A 15,622-nucleotide genomic window follows, 5' to 3' on the forward strand; every position below is an offset into this window, starting at 1 on the left:
AAAACATAACGTGGCCGCGGCAAGTTACCCGGAAAAATAAAATAAAATAAGTAAATAAAAAAATTCTTCGCCGCGGCGAAACGTTACACAATGGTTCAATTGTACCGTTGTGGAAAGATTCGTCACGGTGACTATACACGTTGTCGCGGCAAAGTGTTTAAATTTGTTAAATTTTTCCACAATGGAACAAGTACCGTTGTGGAAACATTCCACAGCGGAGGATTCCACTAGGACAAAAAGACTTTTAGGTGCGACATTTTTCGCACCTAAAAGTCAATTTTCGCACCCAAAGATATCTTTGGGTGCGACTTTTCCGCACCCCGAAAGTCCGCACCTAAAGGTCTTGGGTGCGAAAAGTCGCACCCGAAAGTCATGACTTTTGGGTGCGACTTTTCGCACCCAAAAACACCCTATTGGCAGGTGTTATTGACTTTTGGGTGCGAAACATTGCACCCAAAGCTCTACCCGCCAGTGCGACTTTTCGCACCCCATAGTCATTGTTGAGGAAAAAATAGTACTTTAGATGGCGCTTGTTTATAAAGTGACGTTAAAAAATAGTAAAACATATTTATCGACAGTATGTTGGATGACAGCTAATTTAAAAGTGACTTCAATTCCTATTTCGTATTTCAAAACGTACACACACAAACACAAATACACCCACACAGAACATACATACAAATACACCCACACACAAAAAAGAAGTAAAATACCACTCGGAGAAGCGGCGACTTCCCGTGCCTGGGGTCGCACTTTGCCATCATGCTAGAGGGCTCGAACACGGCACTCGTGATCTCGGGGACCGATAGCTGCCCGTTGTACGGGACCAGGTTCGTCTAGAACTCCGTGATGTCCATGTTGATCGCTCCGTCGAACCTCAGCGAGGTCGTGAAGGACGAGATTATCTGCGATATCAGTCGGTTCAGGTTCGTGTACGTCGGCCTCTCGATGTCCAGCGACTTCCTGCATATGTCGTATATAATTATACTTCTCTACTACGACTGTTAACGAAAAATCGTTAACTAACACTACTAAAAATCTATCACATTAATGCCCACTACTAACTATATCTATCTATATATATATATATATATATATATATATATATATATATATATATATATATATTTATTTAGATCAAATCGGTAATAATATTTTCTTATATGTTTTCTTGATTTTTGTTCCCTTCTTATTAGCATTCTGAATTGAAATCCTAACATAAATCAAATAACTAACACTACTAAGTAAATAAAATGACTAATTGCACCTTAAGAATCTAACACAATAATAATCACTTGAGGAGAAGGATAGATGGAGAAACCGAGTTTCGACTTTTTCCCGTAATCAACGGACAAGCGCTCCAAGAGCAGCAAGCCGAGTCCCGATCCGGTGCCTCCGCCAACGGCATTGAACACGAGGAAGCCTTGGAGACCAGTGCAGTTGTCGGACAACCAGCCCCGTTTTTTTGTCGCTTGCGCAGCACCTTCGCCAATCTTCGGATAGCCTCCTCGCCGTCCCGTGCCGCTGCCTCGAGCCTTGCTCAGCCTACCTAAACCAAGCCGAGACTCTCGACAACCAACTCACAACAAGACCAAACTTAACGACCATTTACGAATCCAAACAATAACATCAAATATTAAACCAATTTTATTTACATGCTAAATAAACTACATCAATCTCAGCTTCATATCAAACTCAAACATGTATACATATACACACACACACAGCCAGAAACAACCAAGGATGCTCAATCAGACCAAACAGATAGCACGAGAGAAAACATCCACCAGCGAGTTTAACCCAACCACGTAACAAATCTCCAAATCAAAACCCAGACTCAAATATCAAGCAAACAAATAATCTCAGCCAAAACAGCAAAAAGAACGTCTAATGTTCAACTTAAAATCTTCAGCTAAACTCTTCTAAACACACGGCCAGATAAAAAAATCCAAAACAAATCCTTCAAGATTCAAAACCGAAACCAATTCCTCAACATAAACAAGCACCAAAAACACTCCAAAACATATGAAAATCATCAATCTCGTTTCAAACCGAAAACCCCCAAATTCAAGTTCCAAAACCCTAGAATCGAATCTCAAAATCGGGAAAGAAACATCTCACCTTGTTTGTGAGATCTCGGCGTTCTCTCTCTCCTTCCTCGGTGCCTCTCCCCTCGGTACGGCGTCCTCGGCGGAGCGCAGTGGCTCCTCTCTTCTCGGTCAATGGGTCTACGTGGCTTGCTATCGGCCGACCTCTTCCTCCGCGAGCTCGAATCCGTCTCACTCTCTCGCTCTCTTCCTCTCTCTCGCTCTCTCGCTATCTCTTCCTCTCTCTCCTTCTCTCGGCTCTCTTTCTCCTTCTGTCGGTCTCACTTTTTCCCTTTCTCTCTTCTTTCTTTTCTTTCTTTCCTTTCCTTTCTTTCTTTCGTTTCTTTTCTTTTCTTTTCTAATTTTTTAGAAGTGAAATAAAAGGGAACAAAATCCCGCTAATTTTTTAGATGAAATGTTTTGGACTTTTGGGTGTTACTTTTCGCACCCAAATTTAAAAAAAATCAGCGAAATTTTTTGGTTACTTCAGTGACTTTTGGGTGCGAAAAGTCGCACCCGAAAGTAATTTTTGGTGCGACTTTTAGGTGCGAAAAGTCGCACCCAAAAGTCATCTGCACCGAAAAACTGTATTTGTAGTAGTGTTCCACAACGGCACAGAACCGTTGTGGAAGCTTTCGACTATGGTTTTGTACCGTTGTGGAATCCCCAGTTTGTAGAAGTGTATGATTATGAATTCCATTAGAGGTTAGTTCTTTAGTGGGGTTGCGATGTAGTTGGAATTAATCACGGTTAGAGGGTTTCATTATATGTTAGATTATCCTTTAATTGCTTCAATAATATGCTTGCTTGACTGAAATTGTTTTTAATGCTTTCCTTTGCTTGATCACCATTAGAATTGTCTGCTAAGAGTGTTTACTACTCGAGATAGAGTAATGACTCGTGCTTTTATTTTAGTCTTCATAATTTGTCCTAGGTTAGTAGAAAATCTAGGAAGTTCATGTAATCGTTAGAATTCTTGTGTTTATTGCGTGTGATTGCTTTAATAGGATTAGAGGCCGAGATGATAACAATCCGACAATTATATAGGTTTGCTAGATCACTCGACAGAGGCTAGTGAATATCATTGATAGAGTGAGATTAGCTTGCATAGAAGTAGTTCTTGACGAAATCGCGACCCCTAATTTCTCGCATTTGAAAACTCATGTTTATTTACCGTTTTTAGTTTATTCAATTTAGTATTCTCTTAATCACAAACTCTTTCTTCACTTGAAATCAATTCGCTACAAGTTAGATAAAAATTGCTAGAATTGCTAGTCTCTGATGGTTCGACATTCGTTCTTCATACTATATTACTTTTGACATTGGGCGACAAAGTAGAAGAGGTCTACACCGTCAAGGAACTTCTCCGGGCCATTTTGCCAAAAGTTTTGCAGATTGTGACGTCAATCGAGCAATTTGGCGATTTCAAGACCATGACCATGGAAGAGAAGATAGGTCGTCTCAAGGTTCACGGAGAGAGACTTAGTGGCTACAACGAGAAGGAAGAAGGAAATTTGCTTCTCACACACTCGGAGTGGGTGTCACGGATGAAGAGGAGCGGCGGAAATAACGATGATAACCGTGGCCGAGGTCGTGATAAAAGCAAGATCAAGTGATTTAATTGCAATGTGTACGGTCACTATGCGTTGGAGTGCCAAAAACCCCGCCGTGATCAAGATGAGGTGGCCAATCTCATTTGGGATGCCGATGAAGAACCAGCACTTTTGTAATCTATGTGAGAGATGTGCTTGGAAAGAAGAACCTCAAACCAAGTCAAGATTAATGGGGAAAATGTGATGTGTAATCTTGACTTCATCAAGATGTAATTTTCATTGTTTTTTTTTTTTGTGTGTTTTTCTCTTAATTAAAGTCACGTAGATCATGGGTTAGTGGTCAGATTTGTAGTTCGAATATTGCTGAATTCTTTCAATTATTAGATCATTAAGAAGTGGTGTGCTAAAATAGTGGATCTTAATTAGTCATTTATTTGTAAGTGTTAGTGGGTTGTACTCCTAAATTTGTGGGAGAGTGGGTTAGTGTTTTATGTTGCATATATATATATATATATATATATATATATATATATATATATATATATATAACGCACATCTGCTTGTTTTTATTCGAAAATCAATACAACATAATCTTTCCTTTGTAATTGCAATATACGTGTATTGAAATGTTTTTGTTCTTTCTAAAATACATTGGTTTTCTCTATGTTGTTGAAGTGTTTTAATAGGGACCATATCCAACACGTTTATGGTGATGTTGACGACGTTAAGGTTGAGGCGTTTGAAACGTGGCTCAGGAGAGGAGCGATTTTCGCAAACTATTTCGAACCAGTCGTCCATGAAACAGCCCGGCCCGATTCCGAATGGGAACGGGATCGCCACGTCACCACATTTTTCTTCGCAGACCGCTGCTGCTTTTGGCGCAAGTGTTCCCAGCAGGCATGTCACCGACTCACCCCCAACAGAACCGCCAAGATCATAATTATTATCGCGCTCTACAAAAATAAAAAATGTATGTGAAATTTTTATTAATCTGGTGTCCTGGTTTTTATAAAGATGAAAATGGGAGATTAGCAGATAAGAATTGCTTTTGCTTTTTGAATACTATATTGGCTATAAAGTTTCTTTACAATGCGAATGGAATATTGGTTAGAACCGCACTAGCCAATTAGATTAAGAAAACATATAACGCGAGGAATCAATTGGTATTATAATTATGGAGCGTAGACGATCGAGGGAGAGGTCTCTAACTCGTTCGCATGCATGTGAACGCGCAACCTAATATATGTTAGTCGGAGGCTTAATTAACAAAGAAAACTGGGATCTGTCTTCATCCATCTTCCCAACCTTTATAAACTAAGATAAAACATTAGAGCAATTCAATTAAAACGCGGGAAAAAACGAATCGATCGACCAACACTTTGATATAGCTCTCTGACTTTGTCACATGCATCTCAAAACTTAAAGCCAATACTTAAGTCACAGAGTTGATGAAACTTTCAATAATAAAAAAAAATCACACATTGCCTTTGTTAGATCTTTGGCATAGGTTTTAATTTGGCAAAACAAATTATAACAACCGTTTAAGTCGAAGCTGCAAGAAGTTGCTCAACCAAGACTCGAGATACTTTCGTCAGTTTTCTCCAACGCAAACTTAACTAAAAATATTGCGTTTTTAGTTTCAAAAACCATGGAGATACGATCGGATTTGGTTTTCTGGTCGTTCTTATTCGCGGAGATTCTTTTTTTACCCCTATAAACTCCCCTTAGGGTTTCATTAGATCAATTGACACTTTCAGGTCAATACACGCCGACTTTAACCTTGAACCAGCCTCTCCGCTAGGAAATCTTCATCGACAACTTGTTTCAAGTAACTTGTTGCTGATGTGCTTTATTTGTACAAAGTTTTTTGAGTGCGTGTTTTGCATTGATATGCTAAGAAGATCTTCGGGAGAGGATCGTGTGATCTTCGAGAGAAAGAGCCGCATAAAAAATAGGAGTCTCTTATCTGAGGGGAGCTCAGATTGCCGTCCACAGAAGTGAGTCAAACTTTATATTCTTGTACCTTTAACTATTTGAGTTAGCAGATCGCTTTTCACCACCGAACACATCAGTCCCCCTGAGTAGGTGTTTTATCACTGAAAAGAGTTACCAATTTCATATGTCCTTTATTGCTTTATGTTTGATGGATTGTATGATTGTCGATTCAATTAATCCGGCTAAAATCAATTAATTGTTCAACAAGTAGTTCCACCGACATAGTTGAACAACCTTCTCAGTACACGTTAAGTAATTTCAGCTCTGAAAGTTGATACAAAAAATAAATCGTCATGGCATAAGTAACATCGTAATCAGTTTGGTTCGGTTCGATTTTGAAGCATAAATTTCTATTTGCCTTGTCTTCATCTTATTCTCCTTCACACAAAAAAAAAAAAAAAAAAAAAAAAACCCCAATAAGAAGAACAAATTTAAGAACCTGAGGTTTTTCTTCAAAACACAAAAAGGCAATAAGAAAATCAGATGAGGAGAATAACAAACCTATAAACTAGGCAAGTAGGCAATAATAAGCCACGTAAGCAGTTACTTAGAATTCTGTTAGTTCTCGATGTAACAAATTCTAAGCACAGAGTATAAAATACCCATCGATTCATTGAATAAATAATGAGAATAATATTTACACTCTCAAATCATTGTTGTTCTAACAATGGGCGAGGGTTTGGATTCGTGGCTGTGCAAAGAGCTCTCAGATCACTTCATGGCTCAACCAACGGCCTCAATTGCACCGCTTACGTCCGTTTCATCCAGATCCATATAATCGCCGTCTTGACCGGAAATGCTGTCAAATTCATGGACTGCGTCGTCAGGGCTTGTCCAACATATTAAGAAGCCTTAGAGCATCTTTAATGGTTTCTTGCTTAATTCTTTGTAGGGATTTGCTTGCAAATATCAAAAATGTTTAGCTAGTTGCTTAACCATTGTTTTTTGCATATTGGCTATTGATTTAGCTAAGCAAATCTAAACAAATTGGCTAATTTAAGCTAGTTGCTTAACTATTTAGCTCTAGAAAATCTATGTGGCAAAAATACTATTTAGCTAAGCAATAGCCTAAGCTAAACCATTAAAGATGCTCTTACGCAAAATTTAAGAATTAGACTTCTTAAAAAAATTACAAAAAAATAATATAATAAAGAAATGGGCTCTAATCAAATTATGGATGTTTCATGTTTTGAGTTGAGGCCTTTTTTTAGATTTTATTATTTTTAAAAAATTTAGGCCGTGGCCTAATTCGCCTAGAACAAGGGCCGGCCCTGCGCGTCGTCCCCAACAACATCTTAGCCTCAAAGCTCATAGCTTTCTACTCAAAATCAAGCCCCTTAGCTCTTGCCCGTAAGGAGTTCGACACAATTCTCCACACAAAAAATTTCTCATGGAAGAATGGCTCGGAGCCGATAAGGTAGTGGCTTGCTCCGGCAAAGGTGGCCGCGAGTTGTTGTGGGTCGGCGCTCGTCGCAGTCGCACGGGTTGAAGGTTGTGGAGCTCCGGAAAGAAGGTGGGGTTGGGTTGTGGTGAAGGAGATATGATGACTATCGAAGTCTTTGATGTGTTAGGTTTTTTTTTTCACAGCTCGTGGATGACGAAGTTGGATAGGAAGAACACTCGGTTTGGTTTCATTGACAGTCTGCTTGGTAAGCAATAGCAAGAGAGGGGTGTGTTTAGATAAACTTTTAAATAAAATATTGGAAAAATGGTATGAAATAGCCAATTCAAACTATGACTTTTCAAAATAGCCATAGTTTCATTAGCTATAGCAAAATAGCCAATTGAGAATACTACGACTTTTAATCCTGCCTCGATTAATTTTAATCCAGCCTTCATAAAACTTACATTATGTCTTTATAGTTCGTTGGGATTAAATTTAATACAGTCTAGATTAATCTTACTTTGGCTAATTTGCATATAGCTGACAAACTATGGCTATTTTGCAAAAATTTAAGTTATATTTGGCTATATAGCCGCTTGACCCTAAAATATTTAGAAAATAAGGATTATTTCATTAAGGTTAATTTGGTCTTTTCATAATTTTTTTATTTGAAAGTCTCAAACTCATAAAAAAAAAAAGGAGTCATGTTTACTCCATAAAACTTTTTACGGTATGAAGATGCTATTAATATTGATATGTATTTGTTATAGGATTTTTGTCGATATATCCATCGGTAATCGATATATCATCGGTAGTCGATATTGAAACTGTTCTAAAATACCCGTCGATATATCCATCGATACTCGATATATCAGTAAAATTAGAACCTCGGTATCGGTATCGATATTTTAATCATTGTTAATTATAGATACACTGATATTTCTATAAATCATGAAATTAATTATCGCATTTTGATTAAATACAATCGATACAATATATATTTTTCTTTCGTATAACAAGCCCAAAGTCCAAAGCAATTTAGGTTAATTTGATGTCCAAACTATTGCGCATAGTAAAAGCGTAAAAAGAGGTTGGTCTCAACGCACCTCGCAATCATCATGGACAAGTTTTCAAGGCATTGGTCAAAATTGGAACCGAACACTGAAAAATTGTCCATGAATACCTCGATGGTACACTCCATCATGTCGGAGAAGATGTTCATCATACACCTTTGGAATGTCGCCGGCGCATTGCATAGTCCGAATGGCTTTCTCCGGAACGTGAATGTGTCATAGGGACACGTGAAAGTAGTCTTCTCTTGGTCTTCGGAGACGATGGCGATTTGATTGTAACCAGAATAGCCGTCGAGGAAGCAATAATAGTTGTGATCGGCAAAGAGGTCAAGCAGTTGGTCTATGAAGGGCAACGGGAAGTCGTCGTTCCGGGTTGCGTTGTTGAGCTTGCGGTAGTCCATGCAAATGTGGTGACCGATCACCGTTCGAGTCGGGATGAGATCGTTGTTCGTGTTCTTCACCACCGTAATTCCTCACTTCTTCAGCACACATTGGACCGGGCACCCAAGGGCTATTAGAGATGGTGTAGATGACTCCGGTGTCGACTTCAATATCTCATTTTTCACCACTTCTTTATTCCTATTGTACTACACTCCTCGGTGAAGGAGATAGTGTCGTACTCTTCGATCTGTCTCTTGTGAGTTATGATCTCCTTTAGGATTGGCATAGCTCGGCATTTGCTCTATCACATCGACAAATGGTATGTTGATTTGGAGATTCTTGAAGATGTCAAGAAACTTACCAAATTGCTTGTCGACTTTCCCTTCTTGAGGCGTTGAGATAACGGGAGTTGAACGGGAGCCTTGGTGGTTAGTGGAGCGATCAGAAGCATTATCGGTGAAGCTTGATCCGTCGGTGCACCTTTGTCCACTTGCGCCTTTCCTTTCTTCGTCTCTTGATTCTCGGCCGAATTGTAACCACTTTACCACTTCTCAAGGTAACAGCGTTACATTGTGGTCGGAGGTTGACATCGGTATTGCTTGGGAGAATGCATTGCGGTCTCGTGCTCATGGATTTTGCTAGTTGATCTTTTTGAGCCTCAAGGCCTCTCAATTGTGTCGCATAATTTTGAAGAATTATCACTTGGTCTTGGAGAATTTCCGCTTGGCTATCATGCGCAACTTGAGTCTTCACCATGAATTTCTTGTTGTGCTCTCCCACAATGAGAGCTCCCTTGTCTTGACAAAGAGGATGAGCGTTTTGGTATTGAGATCCCCCTTGGTGTTTTTGCTGATGATGTTGAGGCGGATGTTGTTGATTCGGTGGTGGATAGTATTTTTGTTGTTTTTGAAGTGGAGCCAGTTGCATTGTCACATGATTTTGAGGATTTTTTCATGAAAGGTTCAGGTGACCCCGTGTAATAGTTCCTTGAGTTTTGATAAGTGGGACGATTGTCGCTTCCCACAAACTTAGACTCCTTTATGTCCGCACACTCATCCGCCGGATGAGGACCTGAACACAATCCACACTTGTCATGAGATGACGTTTCCACATCCTTTGCCGCTTCGTTTCCGTGGACGATCTTCACGAGGTCGGCTACCTCAAGTGTAAACTATTTGAGAAGCTCAATCTCCGGAGTTAGCAGGTCTCTCTTGGCGATCCTCCTCTTAACCAGACATTGGTCGTTGACTAGAGCCATCTTCTCGAGCAATGAAAATGCATCGGTGGTGGTGTTGACGAGAAGTGAGCTGTCCGCCGTGGTGTTGACTCGATCTTAGTTGGATGGCATGAGACCACTATAGAAGGTTTGAAGTTAAACCCATTCCGCCAACCCGTAACCCAGACACTTCCTCAGCATGTCCTTCAAGCGTGCCCACATTTCGTAGAGTGACTTATCCGTTGAATTGCGCAAAGTTGTGAAGCTCATTCCTTCTCCGAGTCATCTTCTCGAAAGTGAAGAAGCGTGAGATGAACTGTGACGTCCCAAAATTAGGGGTCAACATATAAATAAAATAAAAGACCCAAGAAGAGAAATAATACTAGACAACAAAATAAAAGACACCACCACGTCAGACCTCGTTTGAAAATTCAACAAAATTTTGACCCATAGGATTTAAACATGTCGACAAAATAAAATTCAAAGACCAGTCAACAAACCACCACAGTTTAGTGCAGCATCATTTATGTATAATAACGAAAAATATCATCGAGTCATCTCAATCAAAGTATTACAGTTAATAATAAGAATACCTTACAAAAAGGTGTATCTGCACATCATTCGTTAGGATGCTTCAACATTTCTACAATCAGATCTTTTATCTTCAAACACTGGAGTGGAATTAAAAGAAAAAAGGGTGGGCTTCCATGTGCTCAGCAGGAGAACCATTACCCAACCTAAGGTTTTATTCATTTTAATACATATCATGCCATATTATTTGTAAAAAAAAATATAATAAAAACCCATATTTACAAACTCTATGTTATTAATCTGTTATTAAAAGTAGGGAAAATAACACATTTATACAGTGTGTTTTAGTGAAATGTCGAGTTTAACCCTCGGTTTTCAAAAATGTCGAGTTCATACCCTCTGTTTAACTAAAATGACGAAATTATACCATCTGTTTAACTAAAATGACAAAATTATACCTTGAAATAAATAACAGCGTCACAAATCTCTCTTTCATTGATATTAACTTTTATATAAGAAAAACCAAATCAAATCTAAATCAGTGCCCTAACTTCCAAATTGTCAATTTTGAAATAAAAATAGTCTTAAATTGAAATTAAATAATAAAACTCATACCTCCTAAGAAATGACTTCATTCCGTGTTCGAATTGTAACTCTAAATCCTGAATTCTCTGTTCGAATATGCAATTTTGATGACTATCAACTATCGATGTTTACCCATTTACCTCTTTCTGTGTTCTTCACGATTAAGAGACTATTGTTTATTTTTTAGTTTTTAAATAAATTACATATATGACGCGAATGAATAAAGATAATTGGTGTTTATATATAAATATTATAGTCAACGTCAATGAAAAGTCAATAAAAAGAATATTTGTGACACTGTTGTCTATTTCAGTGTATAATTTCGTCATTTTAATTAAACAGAGGGTATAATTTCGTCATTTTAGTTAAACAGAGGGTATGAACTCGACATTTTTTAAAAACGAGGGTTAAACTCGACATTTCACTAAAACACAGGGTATAAATGTGTTATTTTCCCTTAAAAGTAAAACTTATTAAAACTCAAATTATAGGTTATAACGAAACTCTGACATGAAGCCAAGACTAGCTACTTTGAACTGTAAGGTGCCAGGTGGACCCGCGTTACCTGCAACCGATGCCAGACCCAAAGTAACTGGGTGAGGTTGGCCCAACGACCGGTAGCCCCGAGTCTCGCCCCGCGTAAATCCGCTGGGCAGGAAAGGAAGCGGAATGTGTCATCCCTCCCTCCAATCAACCTTTTTGGACAATAATGTCCCCGAACGGAAGATCGTCCGATAACGAACAATTTGATTCCAGTTCATTTATTCATATCATACTATGTTATAATTTTCAAAAATTCTATCATGTATGTAAATTGGAACGGCCTACTTGATTTAGTGATCTCACCTAGTCATTTATCTTAATACTAGTCGTTTTTAATTAACAAAAATCTCTCACAAAGGAAGAGTAATAGAATCCCTACCTAATTGGATCCCAAACGGGACTCAACGGAACTCGGGTAATGCCACCTCGAAGTGCGTGACATCGACTGGTTGTTTTGAATTTGAGATCGCTTGAAAGTTGAACGGAAGGCACAGTCGTGTTCGGAATGATGAAACAACTGTGTGATGGTCTCGGCTTGAATTTTGACACCAGAGTTCCGGCGACCACAGCGGTCCGGCAGCAGCCCGACGACGGTGACTTTTTCCAGTGATCATAAAAATCGGGCATTATTCATACCTTGTACTTTTCCACCTTCTAAATACCATGACAAAGTCAATTTCATCAAAATTTCCACATCAATATAGATCTAGCTCATTCATTTCCATAACTTACCTCAAGCAACACGAAGCATCTCCGGCCACCGATCGGAAAAATTACTTGAGGGCTTTGGTTACCCACATTGTAGACTTCATTTTTTGGCCGGAGGTGAAGACAACCTCCCTCCGGTGATCAGAAAACTAAACATTAAGGAGGAGGTCTTTTCTGGCGAACTTCCATGGCAGCAAAAAGAAATTTTAAGCACAAATAATGGATTTTTTTCTTGAAGCTCTCTTCGACACGAGTTCATAGAATTTTGAATCACTTAATTTTGAGTTGATATGATGAAGATATGGTCATTTGAAACTTTGAGAAATAAAACAAATGAAATTTTGAGAGGGGGAAAGAGAGAGTGGGTTTGAGGGATAGAGTGCACAAGGGAGAAGAAGATGATTGATAAAAGAAATTAAAAAAAAAAACCCCAAAATATTAATATTCCCACCTCACCATAGTCAAAGTCAAAAGGTCAAACTTGGCCACGGAAATTCATTAAAATAATGAAGAAAATGGGTTTCACATGAACTTCAAGAACAAGTCATCAATGTTGTGATCGAACTCGGAGCAAGTGAGGACCACCAACCATGGGCGTGATCTCGGAGGGAGACCGGGAAGAGTCGGAGACAAACGGCCACCTTGGACAAGTGAGGGAGGTTGAATGTGTTGCAAATCCGCAAGAAGTTGTTGATGTGGTCTTGCAGATCTTCGGAGGGAGAACCAGAAAATTGAGTGTTTTCCACCACGTTGATGATCGAGGTTTTGTCTTGAAATTTGGGTTCCCTTCCATCTCTGGAATTCGGATTTCCGATTGGTGCTAGTAGAAAGTAAGTTGACCATAATCGAGTATAGTCATTCGCTCTTCTACTTCAGTATTTCGGCGAGCACATGATTGTGCTTTGTTGCCTTTTTCCATGGCTACACGTCTAGCCTCTGCTCGATTTCATCGGCAAGCTCGTTTGATCTCGTGGTTGATAGTAATGAACGGAGGGCCGAATTATTACATACACCCTTAAAACACAAGAGGCACACGATAAGCACAAAAGTAGCAAACAAACTCAAAAATTAAACTAGATTATTCAATCGAAAATAAAATCGAAATCCCCGGCAACAGCGCCTAAATCTTGATGGAGATTTTCTTAACTTAAAAAAACTCGCACGACGCAAGCGTACGTGTAGAGTGCAAAGAGCATGGATATCGATCACACAAGAACTCAAAACGATTTTTTTATATAAACTCACTAGTTTTTCTTTCCAAGCTATAAAAATGTAAAAAGGAATTTTTTATGATTTAGAGAACAAAAAGAAGTCAAAGGCAAGAGTAAATAAAAATGATTAACAAAGACGTAAACACAAGAATAAAGGCAAGGGGCGCGATTTCGTTAATTCAATGATTTGGTCAGTCCTGGTATGATTTTAAGCTTGGGTTAAGAATAGAAAAACTTAGTCTCAATCTCTCTAAAATATCCGTTAATCTCTCTCGAGTTTTTAGGGACCTGGCTATTTGACGAACTTACACCTCTCGGTTTGGGTTCTATTAAAACAAACAACCGCATTTAGCGTGGGATTTCGATCTACTACATCTACCCCCTAGTCTTTCTATAGCTCTAGGTATGTGAATGATGGGATGGATAAAGCTCACTTTTCTATTACCTCTCGGTTTCTAAACTCGCCTAGGATTCACTAATTATGTAGCTAATCTAATTAGAGCTAACACATAACCCATAACCCATAGATTTTCACTCTTATACTCAACCATGAATCACAATTCTAATCTAAGGATTTACCAACCAAACTCAGATCATTAAATACATCGCACCCCTCTAACTATTTAGCTACTCGTGATTATGAATAAACAAATCAAAATAGGGATGGAACAAAGCAGACATTGAATGCTAAACTCGACAACCAACAATAAATTGTATTAAACTCAACCAACAACTTCAATATTCAACTTCAACAAAGAAATAACTTCAAAACTAACAATATTCAATGCTCATAACATAAAAGAAATCAATACAAGTTCAAAACACTAAAATAAAACTCAAACAATGGTTCAAAAGCACAAAACAAAGTAATGAGTTCAAAACAACAAGAACTAAAATAAAGAGAGGGACAAGAGTGAACTATTGGAGAGGATGATGATGATGATGGAGAAGGTATCACTTCACTCATCCTTCTTCTTCACTCCAAAGCTCAAGAACAAACTTCTTCCAAAACCTAGATTTTCCAATCTCTCTCTAGAAAAAATCTCTCTCTCCAATGAAGACCTAGAGACTGATATAAGGCATCTCAAGTGGTGTTTTCGGAGCAATTTTGGGCCCTTGGATGAGATCCAAGGGTCTAAATTAGCTAAAAAGGCGAGATGGGAGAAGATGAAAAACTACATGGTGCGCAGCGCCATATGAAAATTCACAAAGGTGCGTCACGCTTCATATTTGGAGCGCCGCGCCAAGCTGGATTTTTGAAGGGGCGGAGCGCTATGGACGTGCGTTGGCTCCTCAGATATTTTGTCCAACAAATACACTTCAAGGCACGGCGCGACGCGCCATGTTCTAAGCGCGGCATGCCGACCTCAAGACTTGAGGTTTGACTTTTTGTGAAGACCAAAATACCCCCATTTAGCTCTCGAATGCCTCATTTATCTCCATGACTCTCTAAAACTCTGTCTTTGACTCAAAAAACCTTAAAATACACTAAAACTACAGAAAATAACATCAAATACACTAATAACAAGCTTCGATTCTCATCTAGAAGGCATAGATAAGTTTGAATAAATCTCATCTATCACTTGGTCAAGCCATTAACTGTTCGAGTGGTTCTCACATTGGATGTTCATCATGGCTGGCGTGTATGTCAATTAGATGATCACGATGCTTTCCTCAATGGCGTGCTCACTGAGGACGTCTACATGTATCAACTTGATGGTTTCACAGATCCACTTCGTCCTCACCACGTCTGGAAAGTTCTCATCAACTAGCACTTTGTCAATTCGAGGTCAGACATGTCTTTGTTCATCTTCCACAAAATAGATGTCTTTGTGTTGTTTCTTGTCTACGTGGACGATATTCTCATTATTGGGAAAAATGACACAGCCATCTCAAAGCTCATTGATGATCTTCATCAACAATTCTCTCTCAAGCAGCTAGGTGACTTGTACTACTTTCTTGGCGTAGGGCTTTTTGTGACTCTACATGCGTATGGCTTTACTTGTCTCGGTCAAAATATATTGATGATCTTCTGAAGAAGACCAAGATGACCTCAGCATAATCCTACTCATCCCTTTCAGTACCCGGGCAAACGTTGTGCAAGAGCGTAGAGATCTAATGAAAGATCGGGCACAATATAGGAACGTTATTGGAGCTTTGCAATACCTAACACTTATAAGACCAGACATGTTCATCTTGTTGCGAACCATGTGTTGCATGTTCGCACAAAGCATGTAGAACTTGATCTATAGTTTGTACGAGAGAAAGTTCTCAGTAAAGCAATCAGGGTTCAACATGTTCCAGCTATCGACCAAGTCGCATACATTCTTACCAAGCTGTGTCAAGCTCGTCCTT

The 15,622-nt window shown here is 38.9% G+C and overlaps 1 pseudogene; it reads right to left on the reverse strand.

Moving 5' to 3' along the window:
* Positions 1 to 593: 593 nt before the first annotated feature.
* LOC149407224 (tubulin alpha chain-like) lies at positions 594 to 1,608 on the reverse strand (annotated as a pseudogene).
* Positions 1,609 to 15,622: the final 14,014 nt, after the last annotated feature.

Source organism: Urtica dioica, chromosome 1 (assembly GCF_054948205.1).
Source record: "Urtica dioica subsp. dioica isolate 48M chromosome 1, U.dioica_male_clone48M_v1_H2, whole genome shotgun sequence".
Classification (NCBI taxonomy): Eukaryota; Viridiplantae; Streptophyta; class Magnoliopsida; order Rosales; family Urticaceae; genus Urtica; species Urtica dioica.